Raw genomic sequence first — 7,545 nt, forward strand, 5'->3', positions numbered from 1 at the left:
CTTGGGAAAAAGCCAAGAAGCACCAGGAGGAGCACTAGGAAATGACCTCTAGGGCTGGGGTGGGGGGGCTCCAGACTTATTAATGGGGCGGAGGACCCATGGGGTCGGGGAGTGCATTATCTCGGAATCCTTTAAACCATCCCACGTTTAAACCCACTGGTAAGAGGAACAAAGACTAAACATTATCCTATTGCTCCTGATATACATGCAGCCTGAAGAGTTAAAGTGATTTTGTGGGCTTTGTTCAGGGACCAGAAAAAAGTCAGACAGAACGCTGACTGGGAATATGGAGAGGAGATTTTGGACAGGCCTGCTCGGCAAGAGGGAGAGCACTGCTTCTCGTCCCCCTAGAAAAGACTCTTCTGACTGCATAGTTGGTGATTGTGCCCAATTCAGTGACAAAAACTGATGATCAGGCCACCCACGATAGCTGTTCTCTTGCTTTTTGTACTTTCCTTGCTCCACCAGTCTGATTCACCTACACTCTATTCACGTGAAGGAACTTCCCTTACTATTGTTATTTTATTTATTTATTTATTTTGGCCGCACTGTGTGGCTTTTGAGATCTTAGTTCTGTAAGGCCAACTGGCCCGAGGCAGGGGAACGCAATCAGACTCACAGGTTGCATCAGCCCGGAACGTTCCACACACCCAGTTCTCGGAATTGACCTGGAGCTCCCACACACCCAGTTCCAGGAACTGACCTGGGGACTTTCCACCCGGCCCAGCCTTCCCGCCTTTCTAGGGGCGGGACTAACGGTCCCAAGACTGATGCAACCGGCACCAGATATTGCCACGATACCCGAAGAGACCACCAAATAAGGACTACCCTGCGCCCTCCCGGATTCACCACACCCCTTCCCCTTCTTCCCCTATAAATTCTGTCCAAACCCTCGCCCGGGCGCGACTTCTCTGGCTCCTTTCTCTCAGACCAGTGAACCTCGCCCAGGAGCGCTCCCTAATAAAGCTCACTTGAAGCTTTCCTCTGTTTCGCGGTGCCGTTTGTTAAGATCCGACCTTACAAGTTCCCCAACCAGAGATCAAACCCAGGCTCACAGCAGGGAAAGGGTGGAGTCCTAACCACTGGATCGCCAGGGAATTCCCTGACCTTCCCTCTTAATCATAAGGCCTAATCAGTCAATGCGTACCTACTTATCCTGGCCCCAGCTAGTGAATGTGCTAATCTTTAGATAATATTTCACTTTGTATTTCCACATTTTTATCTATTACTGAAACTGGTTTGCTCTGATGTACAGAGGATACCCAGAGGTTTCACTGAAAACAGAGCAGTTTCGTGTGCAACGCACAATTTTCTTAATATAGACTTTACAAAATTATCAATATTGGTGGATTCCTAACCCAAGATAGATTTTTCTGTTTTTTGGAAAAAATATAACTATCAAAAACAATTGAATAACTGGCTGAGCTTAGAAGCACCTGTATATTAGGCAAGATTTACTTTCTCCAGATTACTCAGTGCCCATTTATCTGATACAGCTGAGCAGAAGATACAGCTGAGTAGAAGTAGGTAATACATTTATGTTTATCTTTCTACCATTTCTTTGTCTCAAATTAAAATCAATATCTCCTAGATATTAAAGTGATGGGCATGCCAACTTGGAAATAGGGATCATGTTCCTCACTCACGCTGGAGCTGGGGTCCTAGAAAACTCCTCCTGCCTTTGTCTTCATAACTTCACCTTGTTCACCAGTTACAAGTTGAGACCCACTGATCAGACTGACAACAAACTGATCTTGGCCAACAACGGTTTTGCCAAAAGCCTGCTTTCAGTTTTTTTTTTTTTTTGGCTGTACGCTGGCCTCTCACTGCTGTGGCCTCTCCCGTTGTGGAGCACAGGCTCTGGATGCGCAGGCTCAGCGGTCATGGCTCACGGGTCCAGCCGCTTCGCGGCATATGGGATCTTCCCGGACTGGGGCACGAACCTGTGTCCCCTGCATCGGCAGGCGGACTCTCAACCACTGCGCCACCAGGGAAGGCCCCTGCTTTCAGTTTTAAGGTTCGTTGGATTCGCTGGCAAAATAACCACTTGTCTCACACGAATAAACAGCTTCAATCAAATCTTTAATAGAAAGTGATTTAACTTAACTTCAATATACAATCATTAGAGAGAAAGCAATAAGAATATTAACAGAGTATATAAATTTCAATATACAATCATTAGAGGGAGAGCAATAATATTAACAGAGTATATAACAGAGCATACATCACCGAATTGGGCCGACACCTACTTCCAGATCCAAGTGGCAGCTAGGAATTCCCTTGAACAGCAATCTGGAGTCCCAGTTGGGAAGGTCCCGGGCGGTGAGTCCACCCCACGGGTGGGACTTCAGAGTGCTGCCCAAAGGAGTCCTGCTTTTAACGCCAAGCCGCAAGCTGATAGTCATCAGCTTGCGTGCAAGTACGCAGCTCTGACTATTAACGCAAATATTTTGATACTTTAGTTGTAAGTCTCAGAATGTTCACTGAATTCCAGGAACTAGCCAGATTCCCAAGTCCCAGGAAGCTTTGTGACTTACTCCCTTCTTTATCTGTTGGATCCCAAGACTGACTAACACCGTTTCTGCTGACCTGCATGTAGTCTAGCAGCTTGATGTGTAGCTCTTTCAGAATCTTTGTTTAGTCAAAAGCCTATTGTTGTCTCTGAAGCCTGAACAAGACTATTTTATTAGCCTCCCCAACAACTGGGCTCTTAGCTCCAGAGGGATCCCACAGACAATGACAGCTTTTGGATTGAAACACTTCCTCTATGATCTTGGGTGTACATTTGTCTTGTATTTACAGAGTGGCCACGGGGGTTTCTCTCGGCACTACCTGCCTTCTGAGTGGCTTCCTGGCCATTAAGTTTTGCCCCAGAACCTCTTGGTGAATAGACTTCAGAATTCAATCTCCCCAAATGCATTGGCTTCTTTACTTTCCTTTTCTGGTTCCTTCAGCTGTTGGTAAATGTCTATATTCCTATGAATGTGATTGGTCCTAGAAACAGCACAAATGTGTGAAAAAAATTTTTACATACGGTTTCTCAGCCACGTCAGACAGAAATCTCGGCTTATTACATGCATTTATATTTTATCCCCTGAATGTTATTTGGGCTTCAAGATCTGGACTATTGGGTGCATGATATTTGTCCTGCACAGATACAAGCAGCGAGCCCAATACATCCACAGCAACAGACTTTACCCCAGACCTCCCCACGTGGCCAAAGCCACATGCACCATCCTTATCCTGGTGAGTTTCTTCATCTCTTTTTACTGTCTCTCTTCCATTTTGAGTCTTTGTGTTACTGTAATTGTAAATCCAGGCCAGTGGCTGATGGAAACATCTCTGCTACTAGCTCCGGATTTCCCAGCTTTCAGCCCCTTTGTTCTCATCAGCAGTGATTTTTCTATGATTTCTGCTCCCAAAAAATTATTTTCCTAATATTGTTAAACATTTGTCTTCTTATTTCTGCAGTGAAACAATTAATTTTTTTAAGGGAAATTTTGGGATCTACTCCTTCCTAGTTCAGCCACGTGAGAGCTCTGGACCTCAATTTGTTTTAAATTTATTTATTTATTATTTATTATTTATTTTTCTCTGCATTGGGTCTTTGTTGCTGTGCACAGGCTTTCTCTAGTTGTGGAGAGTGGCGGCTACTCTTCATTGTAGTGCTCGGGCTTCTCATTGCGGTGGCTTCTCTTCTTGCAGAAAACAGGCTCTAGACGCATGGGACTCAGTAGTTGTGGTACACAGGCTCAGTAGTTGTGGCTCGTGGGTTCTACAGCACAGGATCAGTAGTTGTGGCGCATGGGTTTAATTGCTCTGCAGCATGTGGGATCTTCCTGGACCAGGGCTGGAACCCGTGTCCCCTGCATTGGCAAGCAGATTCTTAATCACTGCACCAACAGGGAAGTCCCTAATTTTCTTTTTTAACTTAGGTGATGGTCAGGTACAAATAATAATACAAAGAAAAGGTGATTGGCTAAGGGGCTTTCAATTTTCATTCATTAATTGGGATATATTGCTGAATAAGAACAGATAAATTCTTGCATTTCTAGAGTTAATACAATATGCAGAAAATGAAAATTTTCTCTAGTTATACAGAATTTACTTAATCTACTTATACTATACTACCTAGTAGCAACTCTTCAGAAAGTTTTCATTAAATAAGTACTATGGAAAGAAACAGGAAATTTAGACATAAAAAGTTTGTGTCTTTATGTACTTGTATCTTATATGGTTACGTTAAAAACAAATTTTTAAGGCATATTCAGATCCAGGAGTTCCAGGTAGACGAAAAACACCTCTAGAGCCCCACACATAACTTCACAGAGTTATCAGAGATCTGAAGATATCCACCATGTTTGGAATGCAGAAATAGAGGAGACATATGGTGTGAGGACAAACAATAAACATATGTAATGGTTGGTACTGATATATGTTATAAATCCAGTCCAAAATTCTAATTTTGTCCAAAGTATACTGACAAGGCCATTATGAGGTCTAACCAGATGTGCAACATCAATTCTACAGTTTTTTAAAAAAATAAATGCTCAATTAAAAAACACATTAGATTAAAAACTTACATTTTTCACAACAAATATATATATCACATATTAGCCATCCTAATGAGTGTAAGGTGGTCTCATGGTCTCAGTTTGTTTTTCTTTTTTTTTTCTTTTTGGCCTTGCCACACAGCATGTAGGATCTTAGTCCCCTGACCAGAGATCGAACCAGTGCACCCTGCATTGGAGTCTTACCCACTGGACCACCAGGGAAGTTCCAGCCTCAGTTTGTTTGTTATTTAATTTATTTATTTTATTTATTTATTTTTGGCTGTGTTGGGTCTTCGTTACTGTGCATGAGCTTTCTCTAGTTGCGGCAAGCGGGGGCAATTCTTCATTGAGGTGTGCAGGCTTCTCACTGTAGTGGTTTCTCTTCATTGAGGTGCGCAGGTTTCTCATTACTGTAGCTTCTCTTGTTGTGGAGCATGGGCTCTAGGCGCACCGGCTCCAGTAGTTGTGGCTCGTGGGCTCTAGAGCGCAGGCTCAGTAGTTGTGGCACACAGGATTAGTTGCTCCGCGGCATGTGGGATGTTCCCAGACCAGGGCTTGAACCCGTGTTCCCTGCATTGGCAGGTGGACTCTTAACCACTACACCAACAGGGAAGTCCTTGGCAGGCATTTTTGTTTTGTTTTGTTTTGTTTTTTCGGTACGCAGACCTCTCACTGTTGTGGCCTCTCCTGTTGCGGAGCACAGGCTCCGGACGCGCAGGCTCAGCGGCCATGGCTCACGGGCCCAGCCGCTCCACGGCATGTGGAATCTTCCCGGACGGGGGCACGAACCTGTGTCCCCTGCATTGGCAGGTGGACTCTCAACCACTGCGCCACCAGGGAAGCCCAGGTGGATTCTTAACCACTGTGCCACCAGGGTAGTCCCAGAGCTCTCTTATTTTAGAAATGCATTCTAAGAAATTATGTATTCAAAGACATGATACCTAGGATTATAAATGTTAAAAACTATTAAGTAAATCATGAAACACAAAAAAATGTGCATAAACACGATAAATGATGTAAGATACAGGAAGGGGCAAACACAGTCATTCCATTTATATATACATTTGAAAATAGCTATTACAAAAGTAGAGTATGCTCTTGCATGTTGAGGATGAATTAACAATGGCAGGGGGAAACTGGTTGGAGGGCTGTACACAAGTATGTCAAAATTTACATTTTAAATAGGCAAAATTTAAGTCAACTATTCATCTAGTAAATGATTTTCAAAAGAAAGATGCAAAACCTATCACTTTATTATAATTCTACTACGGTTTATTAGCTACATTCTTAAAATTGCGGCTACTATACCTGTAATGGTGGAAAAAGAATACAATAGTGGGCTACTGGCAATGCTTCCCAAATGAATGTTCAGTGAAATTATGTTGGCAATTTGACCTTGGCTATGGTTGGAATATTTACACACAGAAACTGGCAAACACTACAAACCACAGATTAATTTACTGTGTAATTGAATGTCTGGACTTAACACTAAGGTAGCATATATTAATAATGCAGATTATTCCTAAACCTGTATAATGTATGTGGCCATTACATTATGCATAGTATAAAATTGAGAAAAACTTGAGAACATATTCTTTCACTATTCCAAATTACAATTACATTCAGAAAAGAAATCACTCACATTATTGATGAATGAGTGAAATCTAACAGATATCTTTGTTGTTTACCTGCTCTCTTTTGTCAAAAAAAGAGAAAATAGCCATATCTCACAAAATAAAAGTAGGCAAAAGATAGGAATAGAAATTTAACCAGTCAGGACACACAGGTAAAAAACAGACACATGAAAAACAAAATTCAACATCAACAATCCTAACAAACGGAATTCCCTGGCAGTCCAGTGGTGAGGACTCCAGGCTTCCACAGCAGGGCACATGGGTTACTTTCCTGGTCAGAACTAAGATCATGCATACTGTGTGATAGGGTTAAAAAACTAAAACCTGAAATAAATGCAATTAAAATCACAATAAAAAAATACATTTATTTATTTATGTTTGTTTATAGCTACATTGGGTCTTCGTTACTGTGCACGGGCTTTCTCTAGTTGCACGACTGGGGGCTACTCTTCATTGTAGTGCATGGGATTCTCATTGCGGTTGCTTCTCTTTGCTGCGGAGCATGTGTTCTAGGCACGCGGGCTTCAGTAGTTGTGGCATGTGGGCTTAGTTACACCGTGACATGTAGGCAATTCCCATCCCAGGGCTCTAACCCATGTCCCCTGCATTGGCAGGCAGATTCTTAAGCAATGCACCACCAGGGAAGCCCCTAAAATCATAATCTTTTTATACATTTTTTGTTTGTTTGTTTGTTTTGCGGTACGTAGGCCTCTCACTGTTGTGGCCTCTCCCATTGCGCAGCACAGGCTCCAGACGCGCAGGCTCAGCAGCCATGGATCACGGACCCAGCCTCTCCCCGGCATGTGGGATCCTCCCGGACCGGGGCATGAACCCATGTCCCCTGCATCGGCAGGCGGACTCTCAACCACTGTGCCACCAGGGAAGCCCTGTACATGGGTTTTTAAGTCTTCATGGGAGGGGTCAGCATGCATTCAGTCGTAGCTTTTAAGGTAGGTTGATCAACTGTGGGTCCCAAGGCGAGGACGGCAAGCTCTTGCTAATTAACAATCATCATTTTGGTGAGTTAACACTTTTTCTGGAGGGATGGGAGGAACAGTGAGGCAATGGATCAAGGGCTTAGGAAGAGGATGCTTGGAGACCAGGTCACGTAGGGCCACGCTGGACATTCTTAGTCCTTCTGTGTCCGTCACACTGCCCAGAACAGTGAGCGGGTCAACCACATAACAGGGCAACAGGGACATCCTGAGGTGGGTATGTAAAGATGGACAGGACCTTGGAAACGAATCACTGCACATGGCAGTAAAGCCCATGTCAAATCTGGGGTGACACCAATGACCAGTCCAGAGTGCCTGGCTTAGTGCTGCTGTCCCTGTGGAGAACTTCCCAAGCAGGACGGT

The sequence above is a fragment of the Monodon monoceros genome, unplaced genomic scaffold (genome assembly GCF_005190385.1).
Source record: "Monodon monoceros isolate NGI ecotype Baffin Bay Population unplaced genomic scaffold, NGI_Narwhal_1 Super_Scaffold_10, whole genome shotgun sequence".
In the NCBI taxonomy this organism is placed as follows: domain Eukaryota; kingdom Metazoa; phylum Chordata; class Mammalia; order Artiodactyla; family Monodontidae; genus Monodon; species Monodon monoceros.